This window comes from Anomalospiza imberbis, chromosome Z (genome assembly GCF_031753505.1).
Source record: "Anomalospiza imberbis isolate Cuckoo-Finch-1a 21T00152 chromosome Z, ASM3175350v1, whole genome shotgun sequence".
Lineage (NCBI taxonomy): Eukaryota > Metazoa > Chordata > Aves > Passeriformes > Viduidae > Anomalospiza > Anomalospiza imberbis.
In genome coordinates this window covers 49,334,249-49,356,620 of record NC_089721.1, presented here as the reverse complement: position 1 = coordinate 49,356,620, position 22,372 = coordinate 49,334,249, and positions in this window count along the sequence as shown.

The window sequence follows — 22,372 nt, the reverse complement described above, 5'->3', positions numbered from 1 at the left end:
CAGAATTCTGCATTCAGGCTGTAACTTCTGGTTTAGGGAGTTTCAAATGGAAAGCTGTGTGTTGAATATGAGAGCAATAAAACACCTCCTTTCTTTTTCTCATCTTTCTTGTAATGTCTAGATGAATATTTGTAAATTCCTCTTTTTGACTGAAGAGAGTTTGTGCTAAGGAGGTGTGGAGTGATTCCTCATATCATTGCATCTAGTTCAACCCAAACACTCAAAGAACTTTGAAAAAAAATAGTTTAAGATTGATGTCCTGTTACTGTTAATACATGGTAGTAGGTATGAAAAGGTCAGGAAAATGGGTGAAATGCATGTTTCTTTCAAAGGCGCCAGGGTAGGAGGTGATCAAATGCGCTGTGAAGCCAAGTGGTGCAATGGCATGAGAAGGGGGTAAGCTGCTTGTAGAAGAATGAGAGGGGTCAGATGCAACACCAACCATTGCTGCAGTTACTGATGTGTGTCTGTTAAAGTGGTGCTCCCTTTAGGTGTGTCCTCAGACCACCATGATGCAGAACAGTACACAATGGCAAGTGGCACAAAGAATGTTTAGGCTGCACCCTTTTCCAGACCACATCAGGAGTTGAAAAGCTGAAAATTTATAAGCTGCAGGGAGGACTTCAAATGGCTGCTTTAATTAAGATAAGCCCATGTACAAAGAGTACGTAGCTTTATTACATCCCTCTCTGCAGAGTCCGGACAGGCTGTGCAGTGAAGGGAAGGAAAGAAACCTCTTGCAGGAAACACTGCAATAGAGATGTGGCTATTTCAGCCTTTGCCATGGGGACCTAGATTACATTTTTCACAGATGATTGGCACCTGCTCTCTGTGCTTGACAGAGACCTTTATATTGCAGGGAGATCCTTGAACTCTGCTTTCAGCATGAGGCTCTATAGAACACTAAGTACTTTCTGAAATAAGGTTTCAGTTGTCTTATATTGAGCATTCACACGAAATGGAACATTCTGACCTTGTTATTTCAGTAAAAGGAGAAATGCAGTACCAGTCACCTCACAGTACTGGGATGTTTGAGAGATGTACTGAATACTGTTTGAAAACTATTTGACAGCCTAAAAAGATCTAGACAATAAATGCACATATGTTGAACTGTGTTTTGTTGTAAATTTGTACCTGTTATGTAGAGCCTCTGTGGCTGAATTTGAGCATTTAGGATGCCCACAAAAAATAATCTAAAAGTAATCCCTTCTTTCAAAACACTTATTTTATAAACAGATAGATCAGGACTTTGCTGAAAAGATTTTGCTTTTAATAGACTATAAAATCAGCTATTGTCATATAGACTGCTGACTCTTCTAATTTCCTTGTTTAAATCAAGCATTGTTTTGCAACTAGAATTTTTTTTTGAACAAGGGAGATTCACAGAGGTGGTATTAACAAGGACTAGTTCAACTAGAAATATACAATAAAGCTTAATTAATGTGTAAAGCTCACAGAGAAAATCACTTCTTCTAACTGCTGTATCATTAAGATTAGAGGCTGAAAAATCTTCTTTCCTGAAGGTTCTCAAGATAAAAATAAATCTGTGAGCTTTACATCTTTCATTTTTCATTTTTATTTCCATTCAGTTTTACTGATTGAGCACAAACTGTAGGAACCCCAAGTGTGTGCACACAAATGAAAAAATAAAATACCTTTTTTTATAAGCCTCAGAAGCTTCAGAGAGACTGTATTACTTTCACTCAGCAAAAACTACTTAAAAAAAAGAAGATAAAACCATATTTGATAGCTGCTGAAAGAGGGAATAATCCAGATACAGACATTATGGCACAACATGCCATGCAGTTTCAATCTGCTACACTTCAGTAGCACATCAGTCACAATGAGCCTGTTGTGAAAGGTTTTCTCCTATTATTATAATTTCTAGGAGACCCCTGGAGGCATTGGGAAATATGTATATTTTTGTGTGAGAGAGCGTGAACAAACTGCCTTTGCTATAATCTGAACAGTTGTTGATTGATAATTCTTATTTGGATCCTAAAATGGAGATTTCCCAGCTGTGCTTGATGAGACTCATCATCTCATCTAGTGCCTATAGCTCCTGAAAGACTGTTCCAAATCTCATCAGACTGGAAACATGAGATGGGTGGACTAGGTGATGCAAGTGCACACTCCACAGAGCCCTCATTCAGGCATTGTGTGTCAGCATTTGCCAGCAGACAGCATTTGGAGTCAAGTTAGAGACAGACAATGACAGATTTAGCATCTTGCTCCAGTTGTAAAGGCAGACCAGTGCACATGCACAGACATGTAGTATGAGGAGCATGCTGAGGATCTGCCAATGCCTCCCTGCTATAAACAGCACCTGTGCTGCCAAATGGTGGTGCCACTCCATGGCCAGCTCCTTCACGCTGCTTCCAATTTATGAAGCAAATCCCCAGGACCTAATCCCTCTTTCTCTGGGGGTGATTGGGTGGGAGAATTAAAAATTAGGATGCTAATTCCTCATTTCATGTGAGCAATTTGCTTGACCACATGATGGTGTGATCAAGCAGGGTCTCTGCTCAGTGAATAAAAGCCATTTGATTTAAGCAGTGGGACGAACAACACACTCTATTGTATGGATCAGCCTCCTGAGTCTGGCTTACCTAGAGATTCAGGATAAAGATTTCTCTAGCCTTATTTCTCTGCTGTTCTGAATTGCCTTCAGTCAAATCTTGCCAGTGATACAGGACTGAGAAGTTGTTCACATCCCTCCAGTGCAAAGACCCACATTTTTCTCATGTCACATTTTTCTGAGATCAAGTCAAACTCAGCTGGAAACATCAGATTCTTTTCTCCTCATCTTGCCAAAACTCACTTCTTAATATCCTTCATAAAGCTTAAGTTAATTTCCATGGCTTGCCATTATGTGAGATGTTCTGCTATTTTATTTATCCTTAGAGGTAATAAACAGGAAATGGCAGTGATATTTTCTTCCATCTCATACCCATGCTGCTGTGGGACAAAATGCCCATGAGAAAAAGAAGCCCACCAAAATTGCCCTTATGCCTGCTGAAGCTGTTGATACAGCCTGCCCAAGGCACTGTAAGAACTGCCTTCCCAGGTTGAAGTGTAACTATGAATTTCAAATTGGCCTTTGCATGTGGATTTACTGTGCACTAGCAGTCTATTAAGACTTCAAATCCACATATAGACCTCCAGCAATGAGTTAACCAAGCCCCCAAGCCTCCAATGACTTATAAATACACCTCTGCTTCAAGAAAACTGTAAGGAGAAATACCCTATGCTAAATGTGGTGTATGTGTTTTGTACTTTGCTCTCTCATAGTGGTATTAAGGGAAAAGTAAGTGGGAAACTGGGTTAGAAAATGCCAAAGTGGTGGTTGCCTGGGGAACTTGAATTCAGCTCTTTTTGCAGTGCACTCACGTCAGTCTCTGAGCACACTAATAAATAGTTTTTTTTTTTTTTCAAAATTTATTTGTTTTCAGCATGGAAAAAAGCAATTAGTATTTTACTGTTATTTTCTACTCAGAAAATATGACTAGTTATTCTGTAGCTGAAATTAAATTTTAGAAATTACATAGGAAACTTCATCCTTAGTGTATATAGACAAAGTGTTAAGAAACAGGGAGAGCCCTACAATAAGAAGTCCTGGGTTACCTTAATGAATGAGAATCCTGTGAATTATTTTACTAATAATGTTGAGAAAATTACAGAAATTTTTAGATTTTATCTGCATTTTTTTCTTTAGCACCTCATCTATTGATTTTATTCTTGATCATAATATAGAAAAAAAAAAAGGTTAGTATTGAAAAATAAAGGATTGGTATTTCATGGCTTAAAAGAAAATCTGGAAACTGTTATCATGTCTGAAAACTGTTATCACGATGTTATCTGAAGTTCTACAGTACTGCCCTGGTGTACGAAGGAAGGTGTGCCTGGAGTGTCTGCTGAGCTCAGTAGTAACTTCATCTGCAGGAAGGCTACTCTTTACAATGTCAACCCAACCACCTGCTCTAGTCCAGGCACTTCTCCTGCAGCAATGCAGCTCTAGGGGCAAAATCTAACTATTGATTATGTAACAGTTGCCACTGTGGCCTGCAACAAGGTTTTTGTGGGAACTGTACTCTTGCAGTTTGGCCTTTATTTTTGGTGCCTTTTCTTGTCTTTACACCCTGAATGCCAGCTCTTTTCGCCTCTCAGATCTCCCAGATAGTCTGGTCAGTATGGTCCAGAGCCCATTCATTTCTTTGGGATCAAGGCAGTGCCCCAGACAAGCAGAAGAAAACAAAATTGATCGGCACCTAAACCAGATGCATTTTTCCTTTGAATAAATGATCAACAAAATTACTATATCTTACTTTATATTAAATTTATTTGTGCAGACATGTATTTGTGTTAATGAGCTTCATTAGATTGATGAAATAAATTGCAGGATTTCATTGAAATTAGAGCACATAGAATTATTCTGAGATCACGCTGTCCTTCCTGCCTAGCTTTGTGCAAGCCATAAGTTATAATAACCAACAAATTTTGCCAACAAATAACCAACTCATGTTGGCTTTTGTTATTTTCCCCCTCTACTAATTTTTCCACAGGGTCTGTAGAACCTCACTATTCTACTTTTATCACCAAGCACAAATAGCTGTGGAGAAGTGTGCATCTTTCCCAGAATAGTCTCACAGGGAGATTGTGTGGGTAGGTGAAATATTTTTTTGAGATATTTTTTGATGGTTGTGTTCTGCCAACTAGCTCATCTCTAAAACTTTTTTCAACATATTTTTCAATCCAAGGCTTATTATTTTTAATTGTCAAAAAAGGTTATGTGTGTTGCATGACAGGATCATATTTACTGTTATGAGAGAGCCACTCTTATAGTAAGAGTCACATTAAGGTACTTGTTTGAGACATTTTTCCAAAAAGAAAATGAAAGACATTTTATGGTAAGTGGTACCTCTGAAAACTCAGAAGACATCTGTGATGAGCTGCTCCCGGTTGCTGTTCCAAGTAGATGAGGTCCCTGTTTATGTCATTTTCTGTTCAAACACCTGGTGGTTTTAAGAGGTTTTTGGAGAAAAATAGTTTTCTTCTCCTGTGCCCAGAGACCACAAGGAGTTTCTCTCTCAGAGAAAGCTGTCACCCAGGTTGTTCTGCACAAATGGAAAGTAAAGGGAGACAACTTTTGCCTGTATGGCATAAAGCCAAGTGCACCAAAATATGGTACTGTGATCCCTGGGTGAGTCACAGAATTGCTTCTGCCCTGGCTCTGAAACTCTTTTGTAGACCTTGAAAGAAATTTCTTTATAAATCCTTACCTACTCCTTTGCCTTTACTACTCACAATTTTCTTCCTGAAGCAGTTTAATATTTAAAAAAAAACTGTGAGTACTTCTTTATAGGAGACCTATAAAGGAGATCTATTTCACAGATGCAGGTGTGCACTGTCCCTTGTGTGGCATCTGAATGCCCTTTACTGACTAGAATCACGTTTTAATGCATTATCTAACAGGCAGCAAACACCATTTGCTCCCATGAGGCTGTTACATTCAACCAGCTTGTGTGTAATGAGCAAGGTGGCCATTAGTTTAGGATTCTGCTCATTGCTCTGCTCTGATGAATACAAACTGCCTGTGGTCCTCAAGAACATTACAAGTATTTGGGAATTGAATATTGTTTACATAAAGAACCGTTGTAAAACCTAAAGATGACAATATATAAAGTCAGGCTTTTTTTACCAGTCAGGCCAGCTAGCTGGGGATGTGTGTGGGAAGAGATAAAATGAAGAAAAGGATAGGGCAAGCAGGAGCAAAAACAATAGTTCCTTTGTGCAGATGGTTTTTATGAGTATTGCTGTCCAAACTTGGTCTTTGTTCAGCTTTAACTCTTTGTTGCTTTTATATTCATGAAAGACAAAACTACATCTTGAATCAAGAAAACATCCTATTTTAGAATGTTTCATAAGACTAGACTTATGTGCAACTTTTTCAAAAGATCTGAAACATATTCTTACAGAGAAATAAATGTCTAAGTTGTGCTGTCTAATTCATGAATCTTAAGTACTTGCTGATCTGTTTTCACTAAATGCATAGCCAGTCGTTGGCCCAAGCTATGCAGCAAAATCATTAAAGTTACCGAGGTCATATGGTTGATTGCATTCATCCATTTCTGTGAGCAAACCAGTATTATATGCAAAGGGAGGCAGAAATTAACTGGACAAGAAAAATAATTTCACACTTTGCTTAATAAACATATATAAAAAAGAGTCCATTGATTCCTATATTTCACAAACCAGAAGACCATTACCAGCTCTTACCTTGAAGGTTTTGGTGTCAAGATCACTTCCAACATTCAAAGTGACTTTCTGAGCCATGAACTGCTGCAGAGCAGCCTCATATCATCCTTGTAGGAGAAGGTGCCCTTTATTTATACAAGATGAGGCAGGAAAATTTTTGCAGACTGCCTGACTTTTGAATGCTGCCCATTAGAGAGAGAAATTTTCACCATTGTTTTCAAGATTTAACAATAAAATTCAGTGTGGACATGAAGAAGTTGATTAGTAAATCTTGGATTTGCTTTTCTTTACCTGAGGCCAAATCACAGACCTCTTAAGACAGATGTGTGTGTGTGTACATGCAGAGAAGAAACTGAATCCCTCACTTGTTGCAGTTCTGTTCTTTTTGATTCTGTCAATGATTTTTGTGAGGAAGCAAAATCTAAAAGTGATTTGAAGTGGATAAAGTTTCACTGTTTGAACTCAAGACAGCTGTGAAGAGTTTGAAATTCTGTCTTGTCTTTATGAGTATATTAAAGCCAAGTAATCCCAACTAGCAGACTTCCAGGTGCATTTTGTCCTGACTCTTACCTTACCTTCGTGCCAGCTTGACATGGTTTGCTATGGCATGTTATGAAGGAAGCCTGGAGACTGCCATGTGCAGCAGTCTGCCTCCTCACTCTGCCATGGCTGCTGGGGACTCCACACTACTCACATTTGCAACTCATAATTATTATTTCACAAATGTCCTTTAAAATGTGACGTGTAGTAGTGAAAATAGTAATAGTGTAATAGTAAAAGTGAATCTTGGAACAAATCCAGCCATCCTGCACAGAGCAGACACATTCTAAGCAAGAAGACCTTAAGAAAACTCTGAAGAGAACAGTCTTAATTTTTTATATCTGTATAAATATATAATTTCAGTGAATGTGGTGGCGTGTGTCTAGATATATTCTTATGTGCATATATATATGCGTATATGCTTTTTATATATGCATATATATAAAAAAGTATAGGTCTATCTTCATGTGAATACTTGAGAAGGAACAAATGTGGGGATATTAAATTAGGCAAAAAGGTCAAAGGTCAAAGGTCAAAGACCAAACATCTCTGTTCAGACATTTTTGCAGTTTCACATTTTGGCTGTTTGTCTTTAACCTTGCTAATTAGTTTATGCCTCAAATTTTGGATGATGCTTCAAGGATTATCATGGGAAAAACCATGAAGAAGTATAACATGGAGTTGTCAGGAACTAGATTTAGTTGATCTATATAGTCTAAAATATTATGCAACAAAATATTCTTATTAAGAAGGATGTTCTGGTGACTTGAGAGAGACTTCACACCAATGATGTTTTTATGCCTGTGCAAAATCAGAAATTTTAAATGCTAAGTTAAAGAAAAAATTAAAGGAAAAGTAAAGAGAAAGGAATAGTTTGGTTGAATGCTTTTCCAATTTTCCTTATCTCCTCTGAGCAATTGTGGACCTATTGCTTTGGTTTTATGTTCCACTTTATAAAATATAAAGACCATTTCAGACACTGGCTTTGCTGGTTGAGGACTCCATTCCTGCATTGCATGTCCAGCACACTTTGCGTAGGGCATTAGTTCTTTCTTAATGTTTCCACAGGCATTTACATTTATTAGTGCAAATGTGTAGAAGATCTTTTTCCAGCATGGGTTTGACATCATTAATATCGACTGTGCCTGAAAAGTTACCTTGAAGTAAATTTTGTGAATTTATTTACAAATTAATAATATTTATTAATTTGTATACAAATTAATACAAATTGTATTTGTACAATTTGTAATTTGTATTTGTACAATTTGTTTTTGTACAAATTGTAATACAATTTGTATTATATTTTTATGCAAATATAATACAAATTAATATTTATTACAGTGATATTAACCCAGAGTAACAGGAATAGGAGCAACATGTTAAGAAGGGGATGTTACCAGATATCTAGAGGGAAACTTCAGATGGATGAATGATCATCACCTATAAGATAGGAGCCCAAGAATTGGTAAATCCGCACCTTTTCCATATTTTAGCTAAGTACTTACAGGTAGTGGAAAAACCCATTCACATCACCCATTTCACAATTTCTGAAATGTAAAACTAGATCCCACAGGCCAAAAAAAGGCACACTTCCTCGGTGGTATCTGAATGACTGTTAGTTGTAGAGAAAGTGAATTAAATGAAGATGCACATTTTCTGTTAGTCCTGCAGTAGAATGATTAAATTTCTCAGTGCTGTTGACTTAGATCTGTCAGCTTGTTTATGATGGAGGCTATGGGAACTGTCAGTGGAGACCTCACTGATAGTGTAAATTAGCCCTGGGTATAGGTAAAGCTTTATACTGTTGTACTAGTGTTAGTATTGACATATGGATAAATGTATTCAGGTTTGGATCTTTATGTGACTGGATGAGTTTTTGCCTTGTGGGTTATTATGAAAAGTCTAAAAATTCCCTTATGAATAGTTTAAAAATATTTAAAACAGTCAGGAAAATGTGAGTGCTTTCAAAATTCACCTTTAAAAAGGCATCCATAAGACTTAAAGCTCAAACAGCATCAAAGTCTTCTAATCTTGATGCTATTTTTATTCTTTATTAGTATAATTAGTTACATGAATCTGATTGAAAGTATCACTTCAGTCAGGAAAACAGAAAATCTAATTAAAGACATTTTCAAATAGCCTTTTGCAGACCATATTGCAGTGAGCAAGACAAAACAATCGGGGGAGGCAGTGGGAGCAATTTTAGGTATCTAGCAGATTGGAGAAGTGCTTTAATTTTTATTCCTTAATGTGTGCCAGTATTAAGCCAGTGGGGCAAATAATCAGCATTTACTTAATATAGACATAAAGCAAAAGGAAAAAGAATGAGAAGGTCAAACTGCAGCCACAGCTAGAAGGTACAGTCAAAAACGTTGTTAATTTAGATTGCTCTGAGGTGGCTCACCATCTTCAAAATTATTTTTGAGGAGGAAACAAAGGACAAGGCAATGCCTTTTGAAGTCAGAGTCCCTTTTTTCTTCTGGTAATGAAGTCTGACGCACTGTCTTTGATCTTTGAAACAATCTACAAACTTGTATGGCTTTGATCGCTAACATAATGGATGTGGTGTTATTTTCTGTGTGTATTGAAAGTGGGTCTTAACCAGCCTAGTTAGTACAGTTGCTAATTGAGATACAAAGAGGCCTTACCCTGAGCACAGAAGTGAGGTCTTGTTGGCAGAAGACACACCTGCATTTATATTCTGTCTCTTCAGAGTGAAAGCCTGCAATGGAGAATCACAGACTACAGCACTCTGTAGTGCTGCCTCCCCTTGTCATATACTTGTGGTTGTACAGGATTAACACAAGTAGGTTATGTTTATGTCTCTCAGTTTGTATAAGCTTTATCTCACTGTGTCATATTTCTGGAGAGCCTACTCATGCTTGCCAGCAGACACTCTATTAGCACAGTAACATGATGACAGAATTCCCTTTTTCTCAGTGGAGTGCTGCACTGAGCACTGCCAGGCAGACACAGGAAATGTGCCTGGGGAGGGCTGCCTCTCTGTGCTGGGTTTTCTTAGGAAAACCCATATTTTTCTAAAGAAACAAAGCCCAGGTTTAGGCCTGACATTGCAGTTTGATGAATTGTTTCTGAAATAAAGGGGGGAAGTATATAATTTCATGGCATGTACTTGGAACAAATGGGCTCAGAAGTCCCGCAATGGGTTTACATAAGTGGAGCTGCTTTAATTATTAGCCACAGATATCATAATTTATGTTAATTTAGAGGAAAATTTTTTCCCTCTGTCTTATTTATGATAGCATTTTAAATGCATGACGCTTCTCTAAAAGTACAAAGCAGAGGAAGGCTGGGGAAGGATTTTCTGCCCTTGACAATGGACATTTTACCTGTCTGCATGTGCAAATAACCCTCTGTTGCTGGTGGGTGGTGCTTTTATACAGTGATAAACAAGGACTAATGGGATGGCAAAAAGTTTATGGGATTAAGGCTGTATAATAAGTGTTATCAAAATGTTTTTGAAATACCATATTCTGAGAAGGTTAACTGAGATCATGACACTAAAATAATTTGCTTGGGAATATGTCAAGCTTATTTTTAAAGAAACCTCACACTGGAGTTCAGGATTTTGTTTTCAAAAGAATCCATTTAGTGTGATAAGTCTAAACAGAAATAGATACAGCTGGAAAGTACACAAAAGGAACATAAACTGGAGCTTCAGAAGAGTCTTGACCACATATGCTAGGATATCTAGGTCTGTAATTCTGTATGTAAACTCCTCTTGTTTTTGGAGAGTGTCATACCACAGGGTGTTTTGAACGCTGCTGGTACAAAGATCTGCTGGATGGAGCACCCAGTCATCCAGTTTAGTCTTGACAATCATAAGCAGGCGTGGATATGTAAGCTTTTAGTTTAGCCATCAATACCAAGGGAAAAAATAATACTTTCATGATTTTCTAAGCTTTTGGTCTAACTGAAGTATTTCAGAAGAGTGTTCTCTGAAAGCTGGCTTCTTTTGTGCACATGTAGAATCAGTATCAGTGGTATCAGTAAAGCCTAAACTGAAATCCTCTGTGTTGAACTTTATTGTTGTACTCACCTTCACCAACAAAGGGATCCCAAGTTCAGGCATAAGACAAGAATACCATATTAGAAAGGAGATGTTGGAGTGGAGCAAACACAATTCCATCTTCAGAACTGGCTGTAACAATGTTGTTTGTCCATCTGGACAGCAATGAAATCTGTCTTGCCTTGGGTTGGCATAGGCTTATTTTGGTTGTGACCATCACATTTTTGTGCTGTTAATTCTTGCTCTGGTTACTCTTGTATGGAGGCTTTAAAGTTCATGTTTTTACCATTTTTTAAAATTAGTTTGTGAGGCCATTTTAAGGCCTGAGGAATTTAGGAGTGAGAGAAAAAAATATCAATATAATGATGGCCAGTATATTTATTATTCATTAAAATATTTGTTATTCATTAAAATGTAAACATACTTAACATTTTAAGGAAGCTGAATTTCACCTGAGGGAAAAGGAGTACCTCCACGACTTTAGCCCTCACATGCCTAGGCTGTCTGTATTTGATCCTGAATCCTTGGGCATGTACCTATTGTACAAGCAGGAGTAATGACAGAGCTCTGAAGGACAATTCATGTAGGAGCTATAGATCTCAAAATCAATAGAGTGCTGCAGAAAATAATGGAAACCATAAATGTCATGATAAGGAAAGACATTAATGTCAGCTTATGGGCAGGAGACAAGACTGACTGAGATCATGTGAAACTGAGGTGACAGGACAGTGAAGGAGCAGTGTTACTTTATTTTTCTTGCAACAGTAGTCTTGTTTTATTACAGTGCCTTGAATAAGGAATATATCCAAAAACATACAAAGGGCTTTTTGTGTTATATAAAATGGATGAATTTATGAAATGGGGCAGAGTACCGTCTCTTACTGCATGAGAACAGATTGAATAAAACGTGGATATATAGCTGATGACAAAAGCTGCTCTTTTGTACACGGTGGGCTATTGCTGTTGAGAGGTTTCAAGTCTTTCTGCTCTGAATGCCCCCAGTACCATCCCATGTTTTGCAGAGGAACCTGTGACTTCAGAAGCTGTAGTTTGTGCATGGTCCCAGCCAGAGCAGTGCTTGTGGGGCCATCTGCCTTTGTTGTGTGGCCGTTACCGCGGGATAGGAGTGCTCCAGGCCATTTCTGTGGCACCTGAACTGGCAGCTCAGGGTGCTGTGCTCTGAGGAGGGACCCTCAGGGAGCAAGGCAGTGAGGTACTCTCTAGGAGGAAGTATGGTCCTTTTCAGGACCTCATTAGCAAAGATGGAATAGTTAATTGTCTCCTGCCTGGTCTTAAGTAGAGATTTCTAACTGTAACAGCCACCATTTTATATTAAAATGTGTGGTCTTTCTACTGGGGTTCATCTTGAAACAGTAATTCTATTCTACCCCACAAAAATCTGTATCCTAGACATCAGCCAGATTTTTGTTTCAATTCTCCTTTATTTTGAGATGTGCCTGAATTCTGGCAAAGACTATTAGGTTAGATCCCTATGTTAGTACAACTTCTGTTTTTTCTTTGCTATAGAAGAATATTAGGCAAGATTTCAGTAGGGAAAAAAACAAAATGCAAAAAATCCAACACAGGACAGAAATGAAATCAGGATTTTTTTTCCGTCAGGGGGACTATGTTCTCCAGTAAGTCTAACTGTTTGTTTATTAAAAACTATGTGGGTTTTACTTAAAGATTTACCAGGAGATTCTCCTTGTTGTCCTGTTGGGCGGCACACATTTAAGTAGTTGAGTATTTATAAAATAAAAAATCACCAGAGAGAAGATTTTTAGTTATAATGTAAGCTTTGAATCAGTGGTATCAGAGACAAAACTGGATTAATATAAATCCTTCAAGGGATAAAACACATTTACAGATTAACCCTGACCTCTGCTTAAAAACTCCCAAATTCTCTTTTCTCTATTGATTTATCTAAACAGGGCTGCCTGGCTGCACACAATGAAATGCTTCCTCTGCAGGTCAATTAGCAGGTACCTGGATAAGATTCAGGCTTCTGTTAAAATCCCATTAGATCCTGCTACAGGCATTTTCTGCATGTTTTCTACCAATATGAATATTTGTATTTAGAAATACGGAGTGTATAATATAAAAATTCTGATAGCTATAAATCTTGTGAAATGGATGGCTTTATTGACTGCTACTGTCTCTGAGTTGGAGAAAAGAGGAAATCTGTTCTATTCTTTTGATTTAAAATGAGAGAGCACTATTTAGGGATGATTGATAGTTGAAAAGTGACTTACCAAGTGCTCCACAGATTATATTACTCTAGATAATAGGTTAAACAGGAAAGAGAAGCTTCTGAATTCAAAGGCACTAGACATCATTTTATTGCAAATGAGAAAAATCAGTGCAAGTATGACATGGACATGTTCATTTATATTCTAGACCAAACTGCAAGATCATTCTATAAATTATTAATTCCAGTCTAAATGTGTGGCACCCTGAACTATTGTCTGTCATGCTACATTTTATAATTTTTCATGTCCTGAAAAGAGATATTTTGAGTCCATAAACTGCCATAGAAATCTGAGATTTTATCAACCTGTTTACTACCATATGTTGGGTTGCATCTGTCTTGTACCTAGTGGAGTTGTAATTGGGAAGGTCACCAGACTTTCTTTAATGTCAGGAAATTTCTTGTGAATTGAGGATAAAACTATGTCTCTGTTGAATCAAATAGCAAAAATTATTTTGCCTTTTGTGGAGCTAGCATTTTACTTGAACTTTTCCACCTGTCTATATTTAAGTTATGCTCCAAAGCACACAGAGAACAGATGGGAAAATCATTCAACCTGCCTGTATCTCAAGTTTCCAATCTATACATCTAGGTGGATAATATGCACCTCAGATATTTTAATAGTTATTAATGTTAAAGCATTTGACAGCTTTGAATTGAGATATAATCAATAGGAAGTTTTCAGACATTGTATTATTAATAAAGCTTTATAAAAACACAGTTGTATTGTATAACTGGCTATAAACATGTCTCTCAACTAGAATTTATCAAGTAAACATTTTTGAGGGATGATTTCCAGTGCACAGTGAAAGGTCTTGTTATTGAAATATATTGAGGATTACAACTGACTGCAAGAGTTGACTGCAGAGTTGCAAGGCCCAGCTGTTTTTTAAATGGCTGCAGTCAAGCAAGAGTTAGGACTGGAAGAAATCCAGTGAGTTCTGCAGTTTCCACTAAATGAGAGAACATTATGCCATCTTTTACTACTCCTAACCTTTCAATGTTATTTACTTAGAACTTTTGAGAATATGCCATTCCTACACATATATAAAACACACAGTATTTTTATACTTTGAACTTTCTGTTGGCATTGAACAAGCAAGGTGTTTTGATACTACCTAAAGACTTACCACTTTTATGAAATGAGAATCTGTAACATCCCCAAACCTCCAGACAGCTTAAATTGCCTTAGAAAAAAATCAGTAGGAAGGGCATATTAGATCATGACCCTGTTTTGAAAGACATACATCCTTGAAAGCAGACAGACATTAAACTGAAGTGACACTTGCTGTTAGTCTTTAGGCAGTTTCTCTGGGAGAAACTAAAATGCTGCTTGTGTTTGATGTCTTTAGTTACAGTCCAAAGATATGTCTATAAGAATGAAAGTACTATATTGCTTTAAAGGCATTACAATTTTAGAGGTGTTGAGTTATAAGCTACGTGTTTAAAAAGTATAATAAATACATGTTTCACCATAAATTATGTACACATTATAGAAACTTTTTTATTTGTTTGTTTTATGAGTTAACTTTACAGTGAGGTAAAAGTAGCTTAATAAAATATTTGTTATTATAAATATTTTTCATGGATTGTTTAGACCATTCCTTGGATACACTTTCTGTCTCTCTTGCATGGTGAAGAAGGATGCAAAAGGATATATATGGAAAGTAAGTAGGCACAAAATGAGAGTGAAGGATTTACATACTAGAAGGAAAAATCCACTTTCTGGCAATCGGGCATATCCAGCAGTGCATTTTAAAGCATTATTGGATGTCTTGGATATTTGATAAGTCACAGAGCCAAGAGGGACACAAATCCCTTCAGAACAAAGGCTGCTGTTTGTAAAAAACAGTAATTTATTGCTACTACAGCATAATAATTGTATCAGAGTTGCTGACTAATAAAAGCCTTGGACCAGTCTTCTCAGAAGTAGGATGAGTATAAGCTCACCAAACCTGCCTTGCTCTCCATAACTTTATAAAAATAGTAACCGCAAAAATGATGCTAAATACTAAGTCACTGAGATTTACAGGTTCCTTTCACTGTACAAAATACTTTTATCCTGTTTTTTCATACTTTAAAAATTATGGAGGATACATTTATTAATCTTGAAATGACAGGGAGAAGGCATAACCATGAGGAATGCTTTTTTGGAAATGGGTGGAATTGTATCTTGGACCCTTTCTAGAGAACTTTTTTTCACTGGCAAACAGACATAATTCTTCCTTTGGCAATTTATCTTATCCATAAAATAATAACTGTTATGAAGAATTTATATCAGAACTGCTGTAAGGAAAGTTTGGGTGTATATGTCTTACTTTAAATTAAATGAAAACTATTCATTTTAACTAGTGAACATAAAAAAGAATAATTTGGGCTGAAAATTGGAAAGGGATTGATTTTATAGGGAAAATAAAATTTCTGGACAATAGTAGGAGAAGTGTTAGAAGTGTTTGTTTTTCACTAAGCCCCTCTCTTTACCAGAGTTGCAGACATCTGTAACATCTTCTGAGGTAGAACACAAATGCAAATGTGTATCTTCTTAATGAGCTATGAAAACAATGGAATTCTAAATGGATATGGCAAGTAAATTCTATTTCTTTTCAATTTTCATGGATTTAATGAGGGTTTTATGCTTTTTATCACACACTAATGTGGATATCAACAGACAGCTAACATTCAAGTGTGTAATTGCCACAGAGGATAGTAGGAATCCATAAATAAAATAACAATGACCCTTTAATTAAGTTTGTTTGTTTGTGTTTTTAAACATTTTGGTTTAAAATGTGGTGCTTCTTTTGGTGCTTTCTTTGTTAATATTGTTGCTTTCTTTGTCAATATTTCCCTCAAAACTGTATGTGTTGCAAATCTCAAAAATTAATGTTTATTAATTGCTCACATAAAAGTATTACTTTCACCACAATGCCTCAAATACTCAGTAACATCAAAGTATCTTAATTACTTTGTTTCTCTGTAATTAAAAATAGATTTTGGGGTGTTTAAGTGAATATATTCTAAACTATGTAACTGTAAGCAATTTATTAGATACTTTTCTCTACCAATGTTATAGCTTCCTCTAAAATGGTTTTCAAATTCAGGCTTGTATTCATATATTTACATGTGTTTATCTGCATATTATTTCAGGACTATGAAAAATCATCCTGAGACAGCTGTTTCTCATTACAGTGAGAGCAACTGGCACTTTGGAAAATGCAAATACTTCACTATTCTGTTGCCATCCAGGACTTGTCTCTGGAACAATACAGCAAATATGTTTTTCAAGGAAATAGGAAGGCTGTCCTATTGTAAAGTATGCTAGTATTTCAGGAGAAACTTCCTTTTTTTTTTTTTTTTTTTTTTTTTTTTTTTTTCCAGTTGTTTATAGTGCCATGGAACATAACACACTATTTTAGAACACTTTTTATTTTGTTATCATGTAGCTTGAATTGGCTATGACCAGCTGTGTGCCTTAGTCTTGGATATTCATGCACAGTGGTTTTGACTGACAGCCAGGAGTCCTCTGTAGTTTCCAGTGTTAAAAAGCTATGATAAATAAATGACATAAGATAGTCTATAAAATCATATTCTTACTGTGTTTGAAATGCCTACATTCTACTTGCCTAAATAGGGTGCTGTACTAATAGGACTGCATCACTTCATACCAATTCAGTATTCAGAGAGGGATGTATAAAAATGAATTAAACATTAATTTACATTTTAAAATTAGTTTTCCTGGATGTATTTGATTAAAACAAGGTTCTTTTAACTTTTCCTGTAATGAACATTCATTGCTGAATGTCAGCATTTGTGTTTCTGTTGTATTTGGCTTCTGTAAGTCTTAGTGTGAGCTTGTGAACAAAAAATATATCAAGAAGAATTTAGGTTTAATGCCGAATGTGAAGCTTAAATATGTTATCAGTAGCTGGCTCCACAGAAGGAATTTGAAGTTTTACAAGTTTCATTGATTGAGTCAGGGATCAAAACTAGTTACATTTGTGCTTTTAATCAGAGGAGGATGTGACTGCCTAAAGTTCAGATTTTAAATAGGCAGCCATATGAAAATTAAATACTCTAAATGTTTCAATGAGGATTTTTGAAAAAAAAAGCAACCAAAAAACCCAAAACTCACAGGTATTTAAAGAAACTGATGAATGAGAACTTTCTAAGAAAGAAAAGGCAGCACTCAGATAAATTGTTAAATGTTACAACATCTTAAAATATTGCTGACATGTCATCCTGTAACAGTGAATTCAGAGAAAATACATGTTTAGGAGCTTTCTTCATATCATCACCTATTTCTCTAGTTTCTTGTGCAATTTCTGGCCATCATTAAGATTCTACTGCCCAGTAATTGTTAGTATAAGTGTCTAAAAATATGGCATGTATAAGCAAGTGTTTAGGTGAACTTAATATTACTTTATTACCTACATTAGCTATAGTGGTTAGTTTTTTTAACCTTTAAATTATCAGGAAGGAGGCAATTTATGATGTCTTATTTATGAAACAGCAAAATGGTGTTAATTCCTGTTTTCAGCAAGAGTGACTTTTACTAAGACCCAAAGGAACATGAATATTGAATAGCATACTTTTCAAAAATTACTTAAAAATACACTTTAAGCCCTCAAATCTTTTAGGAAATTTTTCAAGTTCTGCTGATTGTAAGTAATTTCTCAGCTGATAGAACCAAAGAGTGTTTTAAGTAGTTCAACCATGAAGGTATTTATCTAAATTATGGTATTGAAAAATATCATAGATGGTTCAATCTAATCAAAGGCACATTTTAACCTATAGTCCTGTATGCAACATAGACCAGTGGCGGCTGCTTATGAAGAGGACAGAGGATCATGCATTGAAATATGGAGCTTGAGACCCAGACAGGGATTGGTATGAGATATTTTCTCATCCAAAGGAAAATCATTCTCCATTTATTCTTTATTAAAATATATGCATAACTACCTCTTGAGTATGGTGTACATTTATTTTCTTAAATGTGCAATTGCTTTCATTGATGAGACAATTTTATTTCCATCAGCATGAGAAGCATAGTAAAGGTGGCATTTATATCCTTCAGGGGGCAACCTTACTAAAACCAAACTGACATCAAAGTAATTGTGTTTCAGTATTGTCAAAATTCCTTTGCCTAATTTGAAGGCCCAACATAATTGTGCTCAATTTATCTCTATTCCCCCTTTATCAAACTCTGCAGTACCATGCTCAGTCATACTGCACTGTGCTGACATCATCTCTCACAGCACGGGCATGCACTAGTCTCCATTAACCAGCCTGTATCCAAGGTCATGTCAATCTGAGCTGTAAAATACTCCTACCAGTGCTTCTCATTTGGTGAGGAAGGAAAACTTTGAAACAATTAGAAAACTGGGACTGGATAGTTTCTTTTAGTTCTCGTGTTCCTTTTTGACTCTCGCATATTTTTAACTGACCATTTACAGACTTTCTGGCTAATAGACATTCATTCTGGTGTTGGGTGTTTATCTGATATACTTCTTTTCATGAGTCATTCCTTTATAGGTATATCTCTTCTTACAGGATAAATCTGCTGGTTGGCTTTTGATTTTTTTGTTTTGGCATTGATCCTGCTGTGGAGATACTGTATAGGAAGACATCTCACTAAGTCTGGTAACTGATCTGCAGTTTTAGTGTCCAGAATCTTGTTCCTTGAAGTGGAGGGAGACACTAAAATTGGCAATGCAAGGTAATGTGGATTATAGATTTTCACTGACCTGTAAAAACCTTTTACCAGCAGACTATCTGATCAGGGGGGCCAGCCAGCCTAGAAAACCAGTGGTATCCTGGGCGTCATCCAAAGCAGCATGGTCAGCAGGGTGAGGGAGGGGATTCTGCCCTTCTGCTCTGCTCTGGTGAGACCCCCACCTGCAGTGCTACATTCAGCTCTGGGGTCCCCAACACAGGAAGGACATTGAACTGTTGGACAAAATCCAGAGGAGGGACACCAAGGTGATCTGAGGGCTGGAGCACCACTGCTGTGAAGACAGGCTGAGAGATCTGGAGATGTTCAGCAATCTGAAAGATGGTATACTGAAAGATGTTGCAATCTTTCAGTACATAAGGGAGGCTTAAAAGGAAGAGGGAGAGGCACTTTAATAAAGGCATGTTGTGATAGCACAAGGGGGAAAAATTTTTTTTAACTGAAAGAATATATTTGGATAAGATATAAGGAAGAAATTCTTTACTCTGACGGTGGTGAGGCACAGGAACAGTTTGCCTAGACAAACTGTGCATTTCTTATCCCTGAAAGCATTCAAGGCCTGGTTGAATCGGACCCTGAGAAACCTGAACATAGTGGGTGGCATCTCATTGCCTGTAGTGGAGAGGTTGGAGCTGGATGATCTTTCCTTTCCTAACCAGGCCCTTCTATGATTCTATGAATATCAAGAATAAAGCAAAAATATGAAAAAATTATGTAAAAATGTCTAATTTTGAAGATGATTTAATAAATTGGGTAAGTAATCAGTTGCTGCTGGAAAATTATCTCTGCATCATACTCCCTGTTTTATTTCAGTGAACATAAAAGAGTATGATACCCTACAGGTGCCCACCTCTCTTTTTCCTTGGAGGCAAGAGATAATTCCTTCCCTCTAGGTATACTTGTGCTGCTGAACCTTTGGATGCCACTTGCCTGCTTGGTGAATAGTATTTAAAATGTATGCAGTGCCCAGAAGGTTTCTTTGTAGCATACTTAATAATGGACAACATGAATTGAAAGAAAGGGTTGATCTGCAAAGTTGAGGGGGAAGCCATCTAAGACGTGTAAACATTCAGTTTTTAATTTATACCTGTTTCCACTGAGCTCTGTTTACATATAGAAAAAGAACTAGTTGTTTCCATAACCACTAAAGAAATTGAACTATGAGAAATTTACTTCATGAAGCTGAGCTTCATGAGAAATTGTACCCATCTCATCCATGCTCTCAGGCAATTTTAAGTCCATTGCTGTTTAGGGAGGAGGAAACCAACTCAAAATTTTGTTCATCTTCTCCTTTCTCCTCCCTTTAAGTGGTAGTATTTTATTTCCTAGGTTTTGCAAAAATGTGTGAGGAACATACCTTTCAGGAAACATGTCTTCCATTTTCAGGAAGGCTCAGGTGGGAGTAAAAGGGGAGATTTAAACACAATGGACCCATTATGGGCTAAGAGTGTGGTAGTGCATTCTGAGAAAAATGAAACAAATTTTAAAACTAGTTTAAAAAAAAAAGGTATGCAAAATAGTTTTCTTGCAAGTTATCTGGAAGAAATAATTCTAATTGTGCCCAATAAAGAAATAAATTTTCACTGTGGATTGAACAACATATTTAGCAATATTTGAAAGCTGTCCATCTTCCTTCAACATAATTGGGATATATGCTATTCTTTAACTTGCACTGTGTTCTAGGCTGGATTTATATCAACCTGAAGAATTTAAGCTAATTACAGATACATAAAATGTCATTTATTTTAACTAGAATTAATTTTTGCAAAGCAGGTTTAGCTCAAAAAATATCCTCAGATAATTTCCCAACCAAGGCTACACCCCATTTTCTTGGACAGAAGGTATGTTGCTAAGATACACTTTGATTTAAGCATCTGCTGTGTTTCTCAGTCTCTGAGGTATCGTCTCTGGAAGATGGTGCTCTTGGGTGCTGCAGTCAACTTTGGAAATGCAGATTTATAGATGCTATCACTGTGCTTATTCTCAGGAGTCTATGCCCCAGTATATAAGCACCAGAGTGCTTATGCTGAGGAGCCATGTCTTAAGAGGGATCCATGCGTGTACTTTGTTCCTTACCTCCATCCCAGGAGAGAATCTATAGTGTAACTCTGATTTTTCAAATCTGGCTGCTTCTAACATGGTATAACCCTAAAAATTTGATAATGCATTTTTCTTGCTGGTTCCTTCTAGACCAGTAACATTTTTTAGAACAACAAGTACAAGATTTTTTGCTAATCAGGAAAGGTATTGGTGGAATTTTCAGTCCCTCTGGAACAGACTGCTCTGGTGTGGATTCTCCCTGGGGTCACAAGTCCTGTCAGCAAACCTGCAGCAATGTGGGCTCTTCTCTTCATGCATCCACAGGTCTTGACAGGGGCTTGCTCCAGCATGGTCTTCCCACAGAATCACAGTGTCTCTTGGAAATTCATCTCCTCCAGTTTTGGGTCCTGCCTGGGCTGTAGGTGGATCTCTGCTGCCCTGGGAACTTCCCTTGGGGCACAGCTGCCTCACCATGGTCTGCACCATGGGCTGCAGGGGAATCTCTGTGCTTGGACCCTGCCCCTACTTCTGACCTTAGTGCCTTCAGAACTGTTGTAACATAGTCTTCTCTCTTCTCTCGCTGCAATTGCAGTAAGCAAAATTTCTGTAAGCTTTCCCCCAGCCTTAACTCTGTTATCCCAGAGGTGCTGCCAGCATTCTTGGTGGGCTCAGACTTGGGTGGTCCTGGGCCCGTCTTGGAGCTGGCTGGCACTATTGGCTCTACTGGACACAGGGTAAGCTTTTTGCAGCTTCTCACACACAAACTGCTGCTGTAGCCCCACCTGCTATCAAACTCTTACAAAACCCAACATGAGGATTCAGCAAGCGTAAACCAGTGTGGCTCACACTTGACTCATATCAGCAGCAATACTCAGGCCTGTAGTACTACACTGTAAAAGCAAAATCAAGTCTATTATTCATACAGTAGAGGAGATGCCAAAATTCAGACCCCATAAATCCTCTAATAATCACTTTTCAGCTAGTAAAAGCAAGAGAAAAGTGCAAAGAAATTGAACTATCACTCTCTGACTTAAAATTGAAAGATTGTTATTATATTGCACAGTAGGGGGACAGCTCCTTCTCCAAAGAATATTGAATCTTTTAGGCCCATTATGCCCTTCCAGTTCAATGGCATTTAATTCCTATTGCCATTTAACTGCTTTTAAAATTGCCAGTCAAATTAACACATTGCCCTGAATTGCTGCCTTGGGAGTTATGTCGGTTAAATCCCTCAAATGTCACGCAATTTTTGTTTTCTAGTTCAAACACAAGCTTTAAAAACCCTTTGGAGTAAAACCCATCTCATCTGTCTCATACCCTTGCAGTTCTATTTTGCTGAGACATAAAGTCACTAATGGAGAGTTTTGCCATAGATGTGTATGGAATGTACAGTGTGTGAGGAAGCAAGGAAATTGTGGAGCAAGTATTTGATCCAACTGCTGGGAAACAGAACAGCAATGCTTGGTCTCATATTTTTGTTTAATTTTGGCAACAATTAAAATGTTATTCATGACTAGGACCTTTTATTAGA